Source organism: Chiloscyllium plagiosum, chromosome 36, assembly GCF_004010195.1.
Source record: "Chiloscyllium plagiosum isolate BGI_BamShark_2017 chromosome 36, ASM401019v2, whole genome shotgun sequence".
Lineage (NCBI taxonomy): Eukaryota > Metazoa > Chordata > Chondrichthyes > Orectolobiformes > Hemiscylliidae > Chiloscyllium > Chiloscyllium plagiosum.
In genome coordinates, this window is record NC_057745.1 from 37,969,888 (window position 1) to 37,976,415 (window position 6,528).

General features: G+C 42.1%; 1 long non-coding RNA gene across 3 annotated transcripts in view; it reads right to left on the bottom strand.

Annotated features, from left to right (window-relative positions):
• Positions 1–230: 230 nt before the first annotated feature.
• Positions 231–6,528, bottom strand: part of LOC122541128 — a 7,987-nt gene continuing 1,689 nt past the window's right edge. For 2 of the 3 annotated variants that reach the window (XR_006309523.1, XR_006309524.1), the window contains exons 2-3: positions 2,704–2,789; positions 231–1,545 (exon numbers count right to left, since the gene is read on the bottom strand). This is a non-coding gene — a long non-coding RNA (uncharacterized LOC122541128). Of the gene's footprint in view, positions 1,546–2,703; positions 2,790–4,837; positions 4,857–6,528 lie in introns of those variants that run through there. The other variant, XR_006309526.1, reaches the window with a different exon arrangement.

Genomic DNA, 6,528 nt, shown 5'->3' on the forward strand with positions numbered 1-6,528 from the left:
TATAATTTCTACCCAATTTTACATTTAGTTTCCTTAGATTAGGTCATCCCTCTCTATTGTGCTAATATCATGATTAATAAACACACCCCTCCATCTTTTCTCATCTTCTCCGTCCTTCCTAAATGTACTATACCCACAATCAGTTCCAATCCAAGTTATCCTACAGCCTGGTTTCTGTCATGGCTATCAGATTGCATTTCTTTGCTTTACTGTTCATCTGTTTTATTCCAAATATTAAGTGCATTTAGATACAAATCCTCTATTTTTGTCTTTTTATTATTTTTGTAGTCTTTAGCTTTACCCATTGAATCATTCTCAGATTATCTCTTGTTATCTCTGCCTGTCACAGTATATATATGATTTCCCATATTAATACTTTGTTGTCTTTCCTCACCTCTATTTCATTTACCACATCTTTCTAAATTTGATTCTTTAACTTAGTATTTAATTTACGACTTTCTCAACTTGCTTATTTACATGTTTTGCTAGAATGCTGGCCCAAACACATTTCAGATGTAGACCCAACTAATGGTGCAGCTCCCACTTTCCCCGGGAGTGATGCCAGTGCCCATGAACTGGAAACCATTTCTACCACAACAATCTTGAGCTACACATTCATTTCTTTAATCTTATTTCTCCTGTACCTATTTGCACGTGGCTCAGGTAATGATCCAGAAATAACTGCCTGTGAGCTTCTGCTTCCTAATTTGGTGCCTAATTTCTCTTACTGACTCTGAAGTACCTCTTTCCTTGTATCTATGGCATTGATAGCTTCATGGATCACAACGACTGAATCTTTGCTGCTTCAATACTCACTGGACCCTTGAGGTCCACACGCAGCACCAACATCCAACACCAGAAGTCAATGCATTAATATGGGATCTCAAAGGAGCCTCAGAGCAGCTCTGTGGTCGTGCAGCTTAGAGAGAACTTTGCTTTACTCCCCTTGACTACAGGTTCTGTCATGCACTGAGCAGATGTCATAATCCCTTGCACCAGACAAGAAACATATTTTTCTGGATTTCCCTCTTTGCTACAGAAAACAATGTCAATCTCCCTCAATATATTGTTCCCTATAACCATTGCTGTCCTCTTTGCTCTGCCCACTTCAGTAGCTACATTTATCACTTGCAATGGTCAACTAGCCCTGTGGTCATAACTGTCATCCTGACAAGCTGAAAGGATCTCAAACCTCTGGGAAGTTGCAAAGATGAGGCTCCTGCACTTTCTGCCATTTGGGTCTCCTCACCTGCCTCACTGATTACTGGGTCAGCATGAATTGAGAAAAATGTATGAGTGTAGAATTTAAGCTTTCCATTCCCAACTGCCTCTGTAAGCTATTTTCACCCAATAAATATGAAAAGTAAACTGAGCTGAGTGAAGTCAATGTTGTGGCTGCTCACTGGCTTTGTTGAACCACAGAAGACTCTTTGATGCTGGTGAGCAATTCACTTGCATGATCTTTCATTCCCATTATATGATCTTGTAGATTTCTGAAAGACTGAGCTGTAGGACTGGCTTGTTCCAATGGAAAAGCATCACAGGCTGGAAAATAAAGAGAGAAAAAGATTGGAACAGATTGTTTGACAAAGGTTTGGGACAAAATATTTGGCAAAGGACTTCACAGCAAATAGAAGAATTAAAAAACACAAGAATCTGGTTCTAACATGCTGGATAATTTGTCTGAACTAATTATTTGTACAGAACCCGAAGGAAAACAACATTTACACTGAGAGAGGAGAGTACTGGTTTGTTGGCTAGTGGACACTGGTAGAGGTATTGCTATGGCGTATGCACCAGTTAATTATGACCGATAGATAACTGCCAAGTTTTGGTTAAATTTTAAACTGGGGAGGTTGATTCTGATTGGTCAAGACACAGCCCTGAGAAATGGTTGTCACCTTCATTGGTTTGAAATGGATGCTGTGATTGTTCCTTTTTTCTGCAAAAAACAGGGGCATATACCCTAATATATGTCACTTCCTATACACACAGGTGGACCACATTGTGAGCTTGACTGAAGATATTAACTTGGTTGTCAGTGTAATTCTTCACCCATTCAGGCTTATCCAGCAAATGTTGACCTATTACAGAATCGCATCTCAGATTGGATACTGTTGTGGGTGTTGCAAGCGCAGGCTGGCTGAGTATGACTAGTACCCTGATTGGGAACATGTTGTTTTCCCTTTATTTTGGTATTTCTTGTGATTTGTCCTGATGAGTACAAGGTTTGACAAAATGTGCTGTTTTTCAAAAGTGACTCAACTTTAACCTAAGTCAGGAACCTCATTCAATTATTATTCATTGAAAATGTCAGCCCGGGGTCATGTGTAGGTTTCTCCTTTGATGGTTTTTGGGGAACTAATTTCTGTGAGACCCTCAATCTATTGGATTGACCACCATGGTTTATAAGAACCCAGGAAAGTTCAAAAGAAGGTCTGTATAACATTAAATGTCCCTTGTGTGGGAGTGTTTGATCCGGACAGTATAGAGAGAGCTTTACTCAGTATCTAATCCCATGCTATCCCTGTCCAGGGGCCGTTTGATGGGGTCAGTGTTGAGGGATCTTTCATTTTAAAACAGTAGACCTTTACACTGTATCTAACCCAGTGCTGTCCCCACTATTGCTTGGAACAGAACAATCTCCCCAGAAAAAGAAACAGATTGCATTTAAATGTAAATATCAAAGTGTCGTTCACTTACCAATTAGGATTGCGCTGAAGATGACTACAACAGACAACACGACTATTTGAATCTTCATTTTGGCTTGTCTTTTCTGTCTTTGCTGTCTTAAGTGAGAGGATTGATGATTGATAAAGAGGAATGGCATTAAGTTACTGTGCAGTGCTCAGAATGCAAAAAATATGCTCAGAACATCTGAAACATATCAAAGATTATCTCCTGTTTTCTCCTAATCACCAGCACAAAGCAGCTTTCCCTCTTATTGTGCCTCTCATTCATGAATGCAGCTATCTCTGAAATGGGTAGCTCATTATGTTGCTTCTAATCCCAACACACTCTACCACAACATGATCTGTCTCTCCTTCTCTTAATTCTCTTCCTTCACCACTTTGTCTCATCTGTCTCTTTATCCCATCTCTCATCCTCACCCCCTTACTCTCCCCCCTCTCCCCTTCACTCTCTCTCCTCTCCGTCTTCTCCTCCTCATACCAAGCACTTGCTGACACTGGTGAGAAGCATAAAAAGTGGCAGCAGAGAGATGACTCCCCATAGTCACATTGAGGGTGAAGCCAGTACGAGTTGAGTGGGATTGAACACATTCCAGAAGAAAGCAGTGTAATGTTTGTAATGAAGGGGAAATTGATTGGTTAAGGAATATTTCTCTTGTGTTTCCTAAACTAGGCCTATCAATCAAGAGTGGAGCCAAAAGGTAAAACATTCAGTTGGGCCAACTTCAGTTGTAAGTGAATTAAACTGTTTGACACAGAATAATGTTATGTCTTCCAGTCAATGTTCCTTTTAGTGACATGAAAGCAGTATGGTACCACAGCATGGGACTCAATGGGATAACAATTTCAAACTGAGATCACTTGAAACATGACATGTCCTTTATTGGTCAGAGTATTGAGTACAGGAGTTGGGAGGTCATGTTGCGGCTGTACAGGACATTGGTTAGGCCACTGTTGGAATATTGTGTGCAATTCTGGTCTCCTTCCTATCGGAAAGATGTTGTGAAACTTGAAAGGGTTCAGAAAAGATTTACAAGGATGTTGCCAGGATTGGAGGATTTGAGCTATAGTGAGAGGCTGAACAGGCTGGGGCTGTTTTCCCTGGAGTGTCAGAGGCTGAGGGGTAACCTAATAGAGGTTTATAAAATCATGAGGAGCATGGATAGGATCAGTAGACAAAGGTCTTTTCCCTGGGGTCGGGGAGTCCAGAACTAGAGGGCATAGGTTTAGGATGAGAGAGGAAAGATATAAAAGGGACCTAAGGGGCAATTTTTTCATGCAGAGGGTGGTACATGTATGGAATGAGCTGCCAGAGGATGTGGTGGAGGCTGGTACAATTACAACGTTTAAAAGGCATCTGGATGGGTATATGAATAGGAAGGGTTTGGAGGGATATGGGCTGGGTGCTGGCAGGTGGGACTAGATTGGGTTGGGATATCTGATCGGTATGGACGGGCTGGACCGAAGGGTCTGTTTCTGTGCTGTAGAGCTCTATGACTCAATGACTCTGACTAGAAGCATTAACTGAACAGCCTAAACCAGCCCAGCCACTTGTGTCTATAAATGTAATTGTTCTTTATTATAGACAGCTGCAATTATACTACATTATCCTTGCCTAGTTTATGTTATGAGGGATAACACAAACTTTGCCATGACAGGCAAAGATATCCTGTTGGATATCATGGTTATAGGAGGTGGCCATCTGGAAAGAAACAATTCCAACATCTCAATAACAGATATTTGTCAAAGTAATTGAAGATGAATTAAACAACAGCTCTGCACAATAAAGAATTCAGACAATTAACATCATCAGCTTCTGAGAGTACATTTACTCATACAGATCTGTAGACAGGACCTGTCAGAATACAGGGAGATTTTCTTTGCAGTGGCATGGTGGCTCAGTGGTTAGCACCACTGCCTCATAGCAGCAGGGACCCGGGTTCAATTCCAGCCTCGGCTGACTGTGTGGGTTTCTGCCGGGTGCTCCGGTTTCCTCCCACAGTCCAAAGCTGTGCAGGTCAGGGTGGATTGGCCATGGAACTGAAGGGATGGGGTGGGATCCTCTTTGCAGGATCAGTGTACTAAGTTCTTTCTGGTTTAAAATGTAAGTTCTTTCATGTTACAAGAAATATGTAACAGTGCCTTACTTCCAAAGTAAGATGTAAATGCCAGCATATCTGAGGGTTATGGTCAGTCACTGAGATGGTGAATACTGTCTCCCTTCCTGTCTCTCTTTAAAAACATCCTGTTTCTTTTAAAAATAGGCATCTGAATGGTTCTAGAAGCACAGTTAGAAAAATCTGTAGCAGAACTGCAGCAAAACCAACCCCCTCAGAAGGCCATTTTATAAACTAAGAAAGCTTTCCTCTCTCCAGACTAACTTCCTATTTTTCTATCATTGCCAAAATAAACAAACAGCCGTCAATGGGACATCATTACTCCTCTTTTGACACTGACTTCACAAAAAGGTTGAAGCCTGTAAATTTTAAACTTCCAGGATGTAGTTCACAAAGCAAGCATCTTGAAAGGGGCCAAGGCAAGTAAAGAAACCACTGAGAGAAAATTAACAGGAGAGACAGAGAGAGAGAGAATTTACAGCCCAGGAACAGGCCCTTCGGCCCTCCAAGCCTGAGCCGAGACTAGCTGAAGGTAAGAATGAACAAGCTCCAACTCGTTACATATGGGGAAGAGGCAATTGATAACTTTGTTAGAAGTTGCCACAAGGGAAGGATGTGACTGTGGCTTTTCTGGTGAGGAAGTCTCAGACAGACTGATTGAGTTAGCCACCATTATAATATGAACCAAAGCCTTTACAGCTAATAATATCATAAAATCCGAAAAGGCAGGAAAACACATGCTGAAAGTTCAAACTGAGCCAGGTGGTAGTGCCAGCATTTTACCACCATACTTGTCCTGCAAAACGAGCACCTCAGCAAGTGGTGCTCGAAAGCACAGACCATGAGAAGTTGTGTCACAGTATTTACCGAATCACACAGCAGTGACAATACCCAAGCTCCTGTTGATTTTCAGAAATATTAATTGTGTTGGTGGCATGGCTCTCCATGTTCATTGATCTAGATATACACCTCAATCACGAGGGTCAAACCACACCCTGCACTGGGACAGATCACACATGACCCAATTGAAACAGATCAAGCATGATCTGCCCACTTTGGCCAGAGCTAGTGTCGGGTGGTCTCTTGTCTTTTTTGATCAGATTTACATCTTTTAGCAACAAGGTTCAATTGGAGAAGCTGGGGTTGTTGTGTCTGGAACAGTGGAGCTGGAGGGAGATTTGGTGAACAAGGATAAGGTTATGACAGGTTTAGATAAAATAGCCAGAACAAAGCTGTGCCTTATTGGCACACTGTACCAGGGTAGAGGGCACAGATTAAAGGCTTGGGGAAGAGTTGTGGAGATTAGGGAGGCAGGAGGGCTGTGAGGATGAATATCTTCGCACAGTGAGTGGCAGTAATCCAGAATTTACTTCATTTTCAGGGAGGTTCGTAGAGGCAGAAACAATGGTGCTTGAGGAAAGTAAATTAAACAGACAGGAATCAGTAAATTGAGAGAGACAATACTCTCCTGTGGAAGGTTGGGACATGGCATGTACAGTCAGCCTCTGTAACTATAACTCTGTCCCTTACCCCTTCTCGGTTTGCTTCATCTCAACATTTCCCACCCATCCAGCTACCCCTTCTCAATCTGTCTACATCTCCTGTCCCTCCTGCTCCTCACTCCCTCCTACACACCCTTCTTTTATAATGGCTGGCCTCTGTTCCACCCCCTCCCCACTCCCTCCTACACACCCTTCCTATTTAATTTTTGCCACCTGTCC